Consider the following 15,502-nt stretch of genomic DNA (forward strand, 5'->3'; position numbering starts at 1 on the left):
ATCATTTATAAAGAAGTGTTTGGAGTAACTGATCAAGCATTCCTGGCTAGACTTCTATGAAATCATATGATGACACTATTAACAAGATTTGCCCAACCTGGATAGTCCAGGCAAGCCTGATCCCATCAGATCCCAAAAACTAAGTAGGGTCAGCCCTGGCTAGCCCTTTAAAGCAGGGGTAGTCAACCTGTGGTCCTCCAGATGTTAATGGACTACAATTCCCATGAGCCCCTGTCAGTGTTTGCTGGCCAGGGCTCATGGGAATTGTAGTCTATGGACATCTGGAGGACCACAGGTTGACTACCCCTGCTTTAAAGGATGACCTCCAAGGAAAACCAGGGTCATGATGTGGGGTTAGGCAATGGCAAATCACCTCAGAACATCTCTTGACAGGCAACCAGACAGTCTTAGGATCTCCTGGCTATATTAGCCACATGAGAATTTAGAGCCCTTAAAACAATTTTGTACATATATTTGGAACTCTTCGCTTTTAGATGAGACTGCAGCTTTAATTGGTATAGGTGTGGCATGGAGTAAGTTTCTCAGCTAGAGTATAATTACCAGAGGCAGTTTACAACCCAGTGGGAAGAGTCTTTTGACTAGACCTCCCCGAACTTGGGAGCCAAAGGCCACATATATGTAATTTAAATTCTAAGAGGAAAACTTGGTAAGAGATTATTACTTAGGATTAATATTTTCAAACAATATTTTCAAATGATAATAGATTTATAAATCTATAAATTTTAAAACATTGTTATTTTATTTTAGATCCTTTTGAAGGACTTCATTAACAATACAATAAGTTGGTAAGACTTGGCCCTTTAGTATAATTTTTATAATTTTTACAATAATAGCCAAAAAGCTGGCTTTTGATTTATATATATATATAAGAAAACTTAAAGAAACAATGACTGCATGTTTATAAAAATTATAGGAGGTATGCACTATTGCAGACTGGAATAATGACTGTGTTCAGTTAAATATGTTCTCTTCTGTTTTGTAAAAATGGTTGATAAGCCTGTATTAATTGTATGCTTTTATATTTTAGAAAAACAACCACTGAGGAAAACCCAATTGAAAACGGTTCAATCTAGAGACCGTTCTGGTTGTTTTCTGTTACAATAATTTTGAACCATCCCTTTTTTTCGTGGTATATTAGCCACATGGCAAATGATAAATAAAGAACTTGTGAATGAGGCGATTGTATGGCTGTATTTTCCAACTCTATCCTGCATTTCTTTATAAACTTCATCATAACCTTTTACTTTACTCCATGACTCAGTTGATGTCTAGCTGAGTGATTCTGTATCTTCATAAGTGCCTTGTTGAAAGGCAGAGAAAATGACTTATAAGTCCCATGTTGCACCCTCAAATGGTTAGGCAATCAGCACCATTTCCACAGTTATCTCCTTTTGCTTTCTGAAATAATTCTCATGTCTAGCTGGGACAAACTTCGAAGCATCAGCCTTAGTAAACTATCAATGACCAAAAAATCTGTAATCACAGTTGGTATGGGGCAACCCAATATACCAAGAGCTGGAATGAAGGGAGTTGTTCAATATTTAGTTTAGATTGGCCTGCCAACCACAAGCTTAGCCTTTAGTACACAACAGCTAAAATGTGCTAAACCAGCATATACAAAGTTTAAAAGGATAATTTGCCAACATTATAGACACTAATTTGTACATGTATTTAGGACTGATGACATCAGCCTTTCCAATGGTCCATGGCTTAAGTCGTAATTTACACCTACAGAATACCAAGAGAGGAAAATATTTTTTAAGCAAATGTTGCCACAGACCACCACTCTCACGAAGCACAGTCAAATCAGTTTGCTGAAATTACTCCCTCATTAGACAACCCTCTTTTTGTTTTAAATGATTATACTAATACCATTTTAGTGTTTATAAAAACATTTAGGTTGAAACATAGGCATATTAAAAAGTCTCACTACATTTCCATCAGAAAAGTTATATACAATAGGGAATGTTGAAAAGTAGTTAAGTATTTAATCAAACCTATTTATGGCATCCATGCTCAAATTTCAATACGACTGAAAGTGCATTTGTCCGAGTGCAGGTTTTTGTAGCAGGTGCTCAGCAACTTGCATTCAGCATCATCCTTTTATTTTAAACAGTAAGTCAATCATGAGAGCACTTTCTTGGGAGTAACACTCATTGAATAGCAATAAACGTATGTCTAAGTTGACCTGTTTAGATTTGCTCCCCAAGATTCTCACCTACATTTGAGACAGTTAAGATACAGGCTACTTAGAACTTTTAGTTCAGTGGCAATGAGATAGGATTCAGCTCTTTCGCTGTTTTCCCATGGATGTCTCTTTGCCCATACTTCACCTGAGGCCAGCAGGAATCTACTCTTGCCCTACTGAAAGCAGTTGTGGAGTCTGGCCTTGGAGACCAGTATAGAGATAGATGCTTCAGTCCATAATCATGTGGTTTAAATGTATAGAGCACCATCGCTCGCTGAAGTCTAGACAAGTCCCTTTTAAGATATTTCTTCCCAGGTAAGCTCTGTTTGAATTATAAGCTTTGGTCTTGGGGAATAAAGAAACAGTTATCAACAAGTAACATACATTAAATATATATTCCTTTCTGTTTTGTTTCATTTGCGCCGAGACCAGAAGCCTAATAAAGCAGGTGCAGGAGACAAAATAAATCAAAGTTGGGGGGGGGGGGGGGCAGCCTAGCTTTAGTCTCTTTAATAAACATGGGGTGCAATTTAAAAATACAGTAGGCTACAATGTAATTAGTACGGGGATCTAATTGTTGATCACAGTGTGACCACTGCAGTCTCTTTTGATTAGGAAGCATGGAATGATATCATAGCAAAAGAAGATTAAAGAGAATGATTATTTAAGCAGAGAGAGTAAAAAAAAGCAGCCAAGAAACAATGCAAAGGGTGGGCTTCAACTATGCCTGAGTAACTGCTAGATCTGACAGCTGAGTTCTCATAATTACCTGGTAGTCTGGCTTCAGAGGTTAGAGCTGTTTGTTGCTATGTGAACCAAAAGAAGCACATGAATTTCCTGAATGTGACTTTCCCCCTTGCTTTCAGTGATGGACCCATTGATTCTTTGGTGATCATATAAAATACCTATCTTAAATCCAGGCAATGCCCAGATTAGGATAACAGTGTTGATGCTAGAATAATTCTGCTTGGAATACAAGAAAACCAGACCTATTTATTAGCAGTCAACCCCCCCCCCCCATTAGAGGTCTTTCATGTGTAGAAAAATGGAAACCTGTGTTTGTGATCAGCCATTTTACAACAAGTGAACAGCTTTTCTTCCATTGCTCCTCAAGTGCATATTTTGAATGAAAACTGGCACACGCCATGCTCTAGGGAATATGAAGCAGCTATTCCTTAAAGTCATAATAATACAGAGACTTCCCAGAGCAAACTAGGCTGATATTTGCCCATGGTAATGAGATCACTGATAGCATGCAAATTAAAATTTAATTTATTTTTAAACCACTTCTGTTTCATCTTGATTATCCAAGTCAGCATGAGGAAGAGAAAAAAAGAGCGGGAGTACCTTTGGAAGTATAATTTGTATTTACATACTGAGAAGGCAGTTTTCTTTTGTAATCCATGGAGAGATCTGCTTTCTGAATAATGTTAGCTGATTTCTGTAGGATGCTCAACTATTTAAAAGTAAAATGAAATCACAATTAGAATATGAGTACAGTAAAAGGCATTTTACACCATATTATTTTAGCTGGTCTCTGGAGAATAACATGGCATAGGGATGAATCCTAAGAATTATAAACTGAAGGTGCTTTTCGTTCTTCTTCATTTCTACCCAGTAGTCCCTAAACCGACTGAAAAAGCTAAGGTGGGGAGAAGGGGGAAGGAAGCATCATGGAGAGAATCCACAAGGCAGTGTGGAAGAGGAAACAGGCAAAACTATCATTCCTGCCATTTTTGCTACTGGAAAGTTCATCATTCCTTTGCTGGCAGAAAGAAAAAAGGGCAGTCCTTGTGGAGAAGCAATTCAATATCATTACTTTTTCCACTGACATGGGTCTACTCATGTACATTCTCCCTTAAGGGTCTTAAGAATAACAAAAGTAGAAAACCCATAGTGGTGGCTTGCAAATATGGTGTTGCTCCCTTTACATTAATGGTAAAGTCCTCTCACATGGACAACATTGATTATCACCTGTAATGCATAGCACTAAGGGTTATTTTCACAAGGCAAGCAGTATCCCCTATGTCTTTGTACTTTAACCCTCCTAGCATGATCTAGGGAAGGCTAAGCTCCTGGATTTCAGTAGAAGAGATTTACAGTGCAATTCTGCCTTTCTAGGCTGACTGTTTCAACAACTTTAGAAAGATATAACTATACCTAGGATTGTATTGTTAGGTCCATTCTTAGCTCTCCTATGGATATGAGTTGGACGACAAAGAATTTAGGTTCTGCTGGACTGTGCCCTTGAGCATAAACATTTGAGCTAGAATATCTGCCTGAAACGACCATGCAATGTCAGAGTGACACCTGCACAGCAGCAGGGTTGATTACTGTGTACTGGCACCCTAGCTGGTGATACACACTTTACTAAGCATTTATTTTCTGCTAAATCACATCTTTGGAGGGTGCCAAGGCTTCTGATAGTTACTCAACCTTGAAAGTCTAGCTGAAGGAAGATTTCTTACTGCAAAAGAAGAGACTGTGATTGAGCAAGAATGTAATATTCTATGAATACATGAAATACATACAGAACTGTTCATGCAGCTAAATGTTACCCATCTGTGCCTAATTCATTCACTTGCTCACAGCCAATCTATTGGTTTCTGAGATACTGTAAAATGAACTGCAGTCATGTTTGTCCATCATGCTGCATAGATTTATATGAACAAGATTAGCCAGTAACCTCCATAATTTCCAGACCTTATCTTCTATCACATGCTTATTTTAGGGAAATGGCAGTTTTAATACATTCCACACACCCCTCCAAAGATTCAAGAAGCCATATCACTACTTCTGTGAGAACTGAAACCTTCTCAAGCACATAAGTTTCCCCTTCTGGATAACAAATTCTGTTTTCCCCATCAACCTGATATGTTTTCTAATTTAGTTTCTGTTATTGTTGTTGTTTTAAAACAGCTCTTAGTTGATGCATTGGGAAGCATCTGCTTTGATAGTTATTAGCTGTACATCTGGTCAAAATAATTTCCACATGTTGGTAGCTGGAAAGGAATTTTGTGAGAACTATAACCCATGACTTGATAGAGTATTAGTGAAATGTTTCAGTTATTCACTGCCATTTAAAAATGTCCACATGGGCTTGTCCATGCCACTTTTGAAATGTAACAAATTAATATCCTTACTTTGTTTTAATCTGAGGACAGATGGCGTGAATAGGGCTGAGTGATGCACAGTGCTGTCCCTAAGCTTGTCAAGACTTATTTACTGCAAAGGAGCAGTCCTCTGATGGCTGATTATCTGCTTCATTTAGTATGAGGGAAATTAACCTCTGGTTTCCATGCTGATGACTCAGCAGGTAGAGTACCACTGACGCTAACAAAATAACACCAGGAAGGCATTGGTCTTCAACCCTAACAATGCCCATTAAAGAACCAAATTGTTTTATTAGACCCAGGAGATAGAAGCAATCAGTTCAGCCCAAGAGCTGGAAATAATACAGTTGAAAAAAGATGAGGAAATGAGTTTTCTCACCATGCAAAACAACAAAAAATGCATTATTTCAGGTGCTTTTTAACATTATTCATTCGGCTAGGTGTGCCTGATCACTGTAGGAAAAGATCAGGAGACCAAGTTCCACATATCTGTGGCTCTCATGCTTTCTTGTGGCTCAGCATTTTACTGCATAGTTCTGAAACACAATTTATCTCCCATCACTTTTGTACAACAGCTTGATGCATACTGGAAGTACAATTCCTGATGCTGGGTAATAAGATGAAAGCAGTAATCAGCTGACTGGTTCTGCAGATTAAATCCACACTAAACCATGCCCTTTCTAATGATAATATTTGGGAATACCTTGAACAGTAGGTGAAGCAGAAGGGGAGAGTTCTTTTACCCATTATTTAACTCAGCTAAGCCAAAATAAAGGCTAAGATCCATTCTGGTCACTTACAACACAACTTTCCTCACTTTATTCTTGGCAGTTTACATTTAGGAATGGGCATGAACCAGCCTTTGCTTGTGATGAATTTTAGCCAGTTCATGATACACAAACTGAAGTTTATGAACCACAGCCCACCTACAAACCTCCATTAACTTTTAAGGTAATTTGTGGAAGTTTATGGGGGATTCTCCTCCACACAAAAGCCCCCAAACTAGCTGAGCAGCAGGAGTAGGCTACTCCCAGCCACTCAGCTTTTTACATCAGAAACAGCTGAGCCACAGGGCAGCCTGCTACTACAACTCAGCTGTTTTGGGCACTAAGCAGCTGACCCTGATCCCTGGGGCTCACTGCCCTTTAAACAGCTGAGCCATGTAGAGAAAACTGTTTTGTATAGCTCACGAAGGGGCTTCCCTGGTTTCAGCTTCGAGCCATTTAAACCACTGCTTTCTGCTTTCCATGACTTTCTTTGGGGAACAGAAAGCAGTGGTCATGAACCCATACAAACTGGTTCAATTTGTGAACCGACCTCCCAGTTCATATAGATTTGTGGTCTGGTTCGTGGTTCAGCCATAAATCAAACTGGAAAAATTTGGTCCATGCCCATCTCTATTTACAATCAATACGGATTTGGTCATCTATGCTTCATTTTATCCCCCCAAATGGACCTTTTTCCAGTCTCTTACAGAATTAGACTAGGGAAAATGTTTAATTTTTTTACCATAACAATTCTACCTGAAATTGATAGTTTTGTCCCGTTGATTTTTTATCCAGAAGAAAAACAACATAACTGAAGCACTCACTTGGCTAAATATATGCATCATAATGTATGTTTTGGATATGTTGCATAATTAACCACATGTTCAGCAGTGGTTATATGTATACATATGCATTTATTACTTTCTCATATTCTCAGGTTTTTACGCATACATATGTATTCATTATTTCCTTGTATTTGGTTTTCAAGCCCATGTTGTATGAATATAAATGCAAAAGTTTTTCTTTTTAAACTTCTGTGCCAGTCTCTGAGTACCACAATATAATGACCATGTACTTGATTGGTGTTCACACAGACACTTCTCAAGGGCAACCCCACATTCAGTGCATTGCAGTCATCTAATCTAGATGTAATGTGGGCAAGCACTACAGTGTTCAGATCTTTTTGCCTAGGATAGGCCACAGCTGGCTAACCAGTTGAGGCTGTAAAAGGCATTCCTAACCACAGCTGCCTGGGTACAGCAATAGGCCTGGGTCCAAGAGCACTCCCAGACTTTAAAAGGGAGTGCAACCCCATCCAGAACAAGTGACACCTGTAATCCATGATAAGACCTTCTGCCCATCAGTAGCATTTCCATCTTGTTCAATTAATTAGTTGCATCCATACCAAATCTGCCTCCAGGCCCTGATTCAGGGTTTCTCTGCCCGGAGATTATCTGTAAGTATGACATAGTTGAGTGTCATCCTTAAATTAGTGACAGCCAGTTCAGATCTCCAGATAACTTCATCCAGCAGTTTCATGTAGTTAAGTTTCATGTCATTATAGTGGTCTTCAAGCAAAGGTTGGATACACACTTTTCTTGGATGCTTTAGGATGCTTAGGGCTGATCCTGCATTGAGCAGGGGGTTGGATTAGATGGTCTATGTGGCCCCTTCCAACTCTATGATTCTATGATTCTACCATCAGGAAAGAGATATGCCGAAGAAGAAAAATCCAGCGTTCCAGAGACCTGGAACTCATTTAGTTTCTTGCCACCCCTTGCCATGATGAGCCTGAGGGCTATGGCTATGGAAACAGCTACCAATATCATGCACAGCCCACACTTTGCAAATGGAATTGCTATGAATTCCTGCCAGACTGAAACAATGCAATGGCAGACAACTTTTGTTGTTGTCAGCCATTCAGTCATGTCCAACTCTTGGTGATCCCATGCCACAGCCACAGCCATGATCTCTGATCCTGCAGCGCCTCTTTGAGTTCATTCTCTCTCATCATGATCTCAGCATACAACAGGAAGGGGGGATTAATACATCCTTGGTCCATTCCTGTCTCTATTTTGAACCAGCCAGTGTCACCAAATTTCTTTCTTTAGGGATTTATATACCACCCCCTCTTGGATACACCATCTTGGGGTGGTTTACAGAATCTAAAACTCAGTAAAATGCGTATATTCCATACATAAAACAGATATAAAATTTTGAACCACAATTAGACACAGTAGCATCAGCCACTGGTGATTTTTAGCTTGCCAGGTGTTGGGTGCTAGGAGATATCGGAAGAGGAAGGAAGAGCAGAAGAGGCTGGAGGGTGTACATACAATGGCTTCTTGGTTTGCATAGAGTGACTGCATCAAATTGATCAAATGCACTGGTAGCCCCAAATTTTGCAAGGCTTCCCACAATTTGTTGTGATCCATGCCATCAAAAATGTTCTTGTAATCAATAAAACAGATGTAGATAACCTTCTGATGTTTCCATGACTTTTCCAGAAACCAACACAGGTTTGCTATGTGATCATGAGTGCCATGCCCCCATCAAAAGCCAGCTTGAACATCTGGTAATTCTCTTTCAATTGTTGTTGGTATGCATTGTTGTATGATTTTGATCAGTTTCTTACTAGCATGAGAAATAAAGCCTATTGTATGATATTTGGAACAGTTTTTGGGGTCACCCTTTTTTTGTAGTGGGATCATTTCCACTTCTTTGGTAAGTTATTAGTTTCCCAGAATTTCTGACGCAAGCTGTAATGCTTTTGATTGGTACACAACTCAGCAGTTCCATGGGTATGATGTCAATGCCTGGGGCCTTGTTGTTTGGCAATTGACGCATGGCTCATTCAACTTCCTCTTCAAGAATGGCTGGTTCAAGTTCTATTTCTATTTTTTTTTCATTTTGAAGAGAGCAAATATCCATTCTGCATGCTTACAGTTCTTCTATGTATTCCTGCCACCTGGTCTTGATGCTCTGTTGGTCAATCAGTTGATTATCTTTGCTAATGCTTTTGTGAGCAGCAACTGGCATTCATAACCTCTTTACTTGTGCCAACGTTTATCTCATGTGTACTTTTTAAAATCTTATAACTGATTGCATTTCTGATTCCAGGAAGCTTCACTGTCTATTTTTGCTGCCCTTTAAAAATCCACATTTAATTTTCTTGCTTCCTCCTTTTTGCCTGCAGCTTTTGCTACTTTTCTGCATTTAGCTACTCTTATAGTTTCATCTGAGAGCCATTTTGACCTTTTTTCTGTCTTCTTATGCGGTAGGTGTTTAGCTGCTGTTTCAACAACAGTTGATCGAATTTCCTGCAACAGTTCATCAGGCATCTCCTCTGTTGCGTCCAATAGTTGAAAATGATCTTTCACCTCCTCTACATATGTGAGCAGAATTTTATTGACAAAGAACGTCCTTAACCCTGATGTTTTCTTGATGTTGTGTTTTGTTTTGATTTTAACAGTTCACGATCTGAACTGAAATCAGCACCTAGATTTGTTTTGACAGCAAGGATTAAACTGGACCATCATCATCTGCATAAGTTATAGTCGATTTGATAATGTGCAAGTATATAGGCAATGTTTCTGCTGTTTGAACGAAGTGTTCATGATGCAAAACGGATTTTCATGACAGAATTGTGCAACAAAAGCTTAAGGCACAGCCCCAAGTTCAAGTCAGATGTCTGACTAGTTTCAACCCCCCACTATAGTATTAGAGCTCATTGGATGACCTTGGGTCAATCACTCTCCTTTACCCTAAAGGTAAAGGTAAAGGTATCCCCTGTGCAAGCACCGAGTCATGTCTGACCCTTGGGGTGACGCCCTCCAGCGTTTTTACCCTAACCTGCCTCAAAGGTTGCTGTGAAGAAAAAACATGGAAGAGAGAAGAAAATTATATAGTTTTTTGAATCTCTTTCAACCCAAAAAGTAACATCTCAATAAATAAAGTAACCATAAGCCACAAGAGCAAGTAAGCTTATTTCGACAAATTGATACCTTTCTTTTAACATGGTCACACTGGGAGATGTGGGTGAGCTCCAAGACCAAGTCAGCCCACTTATGAAAATCCTGACATATGAGTGAGTTATTAGTGTGCAAGTCCTGCCTGTAGACTGATGTAATATTGTATTTTAATAAGCTATTTTGCCATTCATCAAAGAACTATAGAATCATAGAATCATAGAGTTGGAAGGGGCCACATAGGCCATCTAGTCCAACCCCCTGCTCAACGCAGGATCAGCCCAAAGTATCCAAAAGCATCCAAGAAAAGTGTGTATCCAACCTTTGATTGAAGACTGCCAGTGAGGGGGAGCTCACCACCTCCTTAGGTAGCCTATTCCACTGCTGAACTACCCTGACTGTGAAATTTCTTTTCCTGATATCTAGCCTATATCATTGTACTTGTAGTTTAAACCCATTACTGCATGTCCTCTCCTCTGCAGCCAACGGAAACAGCATCCTGCCCTCCTCCAAGTGACAACCTTTCAAATAATTAAAGAGGGCTATAGTTTGGACCATGCTAGCCAATATTCTTTCAGTTCTAACGTAGATTTCTAGATAGTATCAGCCTTGTGGTTGGATGCTCATTAAATCAACTCAAGACACAATTATATTAAATCAGTAATCCATAGCCTAAGAATAGTAAGGGACACATCTGGATGGATCCAACCAGCTTTCCTACTGAAAAAGGGGAGGAGAAATTTGACCACCATACAGGCTATTATGGGATCTGCATGGACAAAATGATGAAGAAAAAGGAAGGGAATTAATTAAAATTTAGTAGAAAAGCTGTCTGGGGCCCATGTATTTCTCACTTCTCCAAGAAAGGACAGTGATGCCCCATTAGATTTGATCCATACTGTTTTTCTTGTTGCTAATGCTGGCAGAATTACATAGGTACAGACACCCTACCACTTCTTTTTACTAAGCAGCACATACACATTCCATAAAGGGAAAAAAGCATTCAGATTATTCCTAGGTGGTTTTGAACTGTGTACGCACTCTTAATGCTGGTTCTGTTACAAAAACGAATGCTAGAGAAAGCAGGCTAGTAAACACCAGATGGGAGTTTTAAACCCAAGTTCTAAAGATTGTCCCGAGGAATTTTTAAAATGTAGGAAGCTTAGGGATTCTTGTTATGAAAACAGCTTAAGGGTGTTTTGTTCTCAAAGGCTTTCAGTCATCATGCCAAAGGTTTGGTGGTGATGTGTGTTTTTTTTTAAATAAAAAAGCTCTGCTGTTCTTTGAAATCAAAAGTGTTTTTTTCAGAGATTATGCTAATCTTTTACAAGGGGAGGGAGTTGCATAAGTGAGATTTTAGGTTTCTTTCCTGACATGCTTCTGTTTATTCAGTTTTCCTTGGAGTGGATCCCCAATAGCACACTTCAGGGAATCTGAAGCACAAATTACACTGAAAGCACCTCTAAAACGAAACCTTTGGTAATCTGGTCACTTGATCTACAGACTATACCATTCCAATTCCCTTTTGTTTCTTTCAGTATTTTCCCAAATAATTTTTTAAAAACATGATGTCATTCATTTATTGCCTTGACTAAAGTCACTGATTCATAAGAAAATGAGAAGCACCTTCTGTGGTCAGATCTAGTCCAGCATCATGTTTCACACATACAGCTATTTGCCCTTTAGGGACACCAAACAGAGGAGTTGTTGTTGTTGTTGGGTGCAAAGTCATGTCTGACCCATCGTGATCCCATGGACAATAATCCTCCAGGCCTTCCTGTCTTCTACCATTCCCCAGAGTCCATTTAAGCTCACAGCGACTGCTTCAGTGACTCCATCCTTCCCATAATGTTGTTTCCCAGCACTGGTATTCAGAGATTTCCTGCCTCTGAATGCAGAGATTCCCTTTACTCACCATGGCTTTGATGAATCTAATTGCTTATCCTATTGGTCATACTACATCCACTTGTAGGCAATTCCAGAATTCTACAATGTGATTACTTAAATAAGTACTTCCCCTTTCCCATCCTGAATCAATTAAGCATCAATTTCAGTGGTTGCTTCCAAGTTCTAGTATTATGGGAGAGGAAAAGTATACGTTATACTCTTCAACAAGTTATGCCTACCATTATGAACCCCAAGAAGAAAAGTAAGGTCTGGAAATAACTCTCTGGAGTGTGTGTCACTGGTATGACTAGTACAGAACTGTCTAGCAATAGAAGTTGGAAAGGAAGGAACAGTTTCAGGGAGCAATGAAAATCAGTATATCTTCTGGATTCTTCACAATTTTTTCCACTTTATTCCACCTTGTTCTTCTAGTCTATATTCTCCCTCCTCTTCATGATCACCTTCTATGTATTTTTACTAGGGATGAGTGAAGACTCAAAAATCCAATCACGCATATATTGACTGGCAATCCGTGCAGAGTAGTGATTGGAGTATGGAAATAATAATAGGAAGAAATAGGTTCAAATCTCCACTCAGCCAAAAGCCTCAACAGGGCAACCTTTGACCTGTCACTCTTTCATCTACCCCACATGTTGTTTTAAATTATAAAAGAGGTGAAGGGACTGGGTATACTATCCTTGTTCTTTAAGGTAGAATACGATGATGCGATACATTGCTTGCATGGCCAGCTGACTGCCAGATGCTATCCGAATGCCTGCTTCTATTTTCCCCACAAGACTTTTTAGGTTTTCACCCATGAATCCCAGTCCTAGCAACACCCTGAATATTGTCCTGACACCCGCTTTCCCTTGAGTCAAAACTCAACAGACAGTAGCAGTGGCATTGGGGAGTGCCACCTCTCTGTAAAACTTCAGTTACTCACTACCACAGTAGTAAAGAAATGCAGGATTTCAGGCTGCCTGCATTTTCAGGGCATTAGGCAGCAATGATCCAGTGCTCACTGTTCATGTGACACTGTTAAGCAAGCCACTGACAGAGTTCTAGCAGCACTGGGCAGCCTGAAAGCTTGATGATCCCATGTTCAGTGCTCATATGACACTGCTAAGCAAGCTACTAAGAGCTCCAGCCCTAGGATATATACTTGTTCTGTAAACATATACAATAACTGACCTGGAATCAAAGCCCACAGAAGCTATATGCTTGAGGGGTTCTCACTGACTTCATTTCAGCTACAAGATTTTGGCAGCAGCAACATTTTTCATTCCTTGTTGGTGACACCAGGAATACTTGAAACAATACCAGGTCAATGACTCTGGGAAATGTAACTTGCCAAGATACTTGTTCATTAGGCACCTAAATATCCCATAACTCTATTTAATATCCCATATACGAAAATTAGACAGCCCAAGGCTCTTTGATAGCCACCACAACCACAGAAGCCCAGTTTTCATTCTGAGCTAGAAAAGAACTATCAAGGAAATGAATAGTTGATTTGGAATTCAACAGAGCATTACAATATATATTCCAAACTAAACAAATGCTTTAGAGATTATGGAAAGGGGATCGTACAACCTTAAATTTAACACAAACCAAATACTGCCTTAAGGTTTCTTGAAGTATGAATGTTTAATACAGAAAACATAAGAGATTATACATAGCTTTTCCCAACCAATTTGTATTTTATTTACTATTTTAAATTAGATATTTTCTCTTTCAAGCCATTTTTATTATCTGATACATTTAAAGCAGGAAACCTCTCCTGTCACAATCACTCTGTCCCATCATGCACTCAGTCCAAAATTTACTCCACTATGGAAATCTATTTGGCAAATGCAAAAAGGAGAACAGGCACGCTGAAAGGCTTAGGTTGCTAAAGACAAAGATTATAAACATTACATCACTTCTTTTATCTCTTGGGACTCCTCTGATACCAAGTGTAAAATGACAAGCAAATACATCATACAATAGGCAGGGCTAAGGTACGGCTAAACAATTTTACATCACCTAGCTAACATTTTGGTTATCATCAAAAGCAATAAAAAGTTTTGTCATGAAATGATTCCCAAAGCCAGACAGTCTGAGAACCATGGTTACCTTACCAGATAAAAATAACAATATTTCAAAAAGCAAGTAGATTAATTTCCACGGGTATTTTTACAGTATAAATATTCAAACCTTAATGGGGAAATACCTCTTAAAACCACAATGATTCTTTAGACCCTTGGCTATTAAATGGGATTTTAAAAGTCTCCAGTTTGATTTCTCCAGCTCATAGCTTTTCTTAATGTTACAAAGACCCAGTGAAGCCCTCTACTAATGAGCAAACAGAAAGTAATACCACAGCCCTGCGCCTGTCTTGGAATTTCACACCAGGCATCTTCAAAGGGTCAATATGGACTACCACGCATAGCGTCTGAGTAAAATGAATAAAACAACATTTACATTTCAGAGGTATTTCCTCTAAAGATTGCCCTTTGATGATCTAAAACTACTCATCTTAAATTCATGCATTTAATACCCTACACCCAGTGTGTAACCCACAATAAAACAGGCACCTTTCAAAGGCATTGTTTACATGTATTAGCACTTGAAAACATACAATTAAAAATACAAGTTGTCTCATTGACCACTTATGCACTGGGAATTTCACTACCCTAGCTCCCGTGCAGGAGCACAAATCAGGGGCAGATGAGGTGCACCAGGCCAAATGCTCCCCCATGTGGGTGCAGGAAGAGGTGGGGCAACCTGCCATGACTAAAACTCCAGCCTCCCACCCAGCATGAAACCTCCAGTGCATAAACAGTCATTTGGAGGAATCTGCTGGAAAGACATTCCCACAGAAATTTCCATGATCCTCCTTAGCCAAGATATGTCAAGACCTGGCCTGATCCAGCAACAGAGTAGGAAGGAGATCCTTAAGATAATGAGAATGCCTTCACAGCCCATGCCACACCAGAGGCTTCAGGAGAGAAGCTTCTAATTCCCTGCTCAGAAAGAGGTTTTGACCTGGGAACCAAGAGACACCCCCCTCCTTGAGGGGAACAGGGATCTAACTAATGGTAAGATTAGAGCCTCCACTCAAGTAACAGGGAGGGTGAGGCTCCTGTAAGACTCCCCAGATGAAATCTGATGAAATCTGTTTGTTTCTGCTCCTACGTTCTGTAAGACTAGCTTGTGCTTCAGCCTATCCAGCATCAATACTTCACAAAGTACTCTAGGTGCAATCTGACCAAAGCAGTATACAATGGAACTATGACATCTTGCGATTTTGAGGTGATGCTCTGTTGATACATCCCAAGACTCCATTTGCCTTCTTTACTGCTGCTCATATTTAGCGTACATTCTACAAGTACCCCAAGATCTCGTTCATACACATGGCTACCCAGAAGTGTATCTCTGATCCAGTATGTATTGTTCTCATTGTTGTGATCCAGATGTAGAATTCTGCACTCATCCTTATTGAATTGCATCTTGTTCTCATTTGCCCACTTTTCCAGCATGTTCAGAACTTGTTGGACTCTGTAACTTCTGGGGTGT

The sequence above is a fragment of the Paroedura picta genome, chromosome 5, assembly GCF_049243985.1.
Source record: "Paroedura picta isolate Pp20150507F chromosome 5, Ppicta_v3.0, whole genome shotgun sequence".
NCBI lineage: Eukaryota > Metazoa > Chordata > Lepidosauria > Squamata > Gekkonidae > Paroedura > Paroedura picta.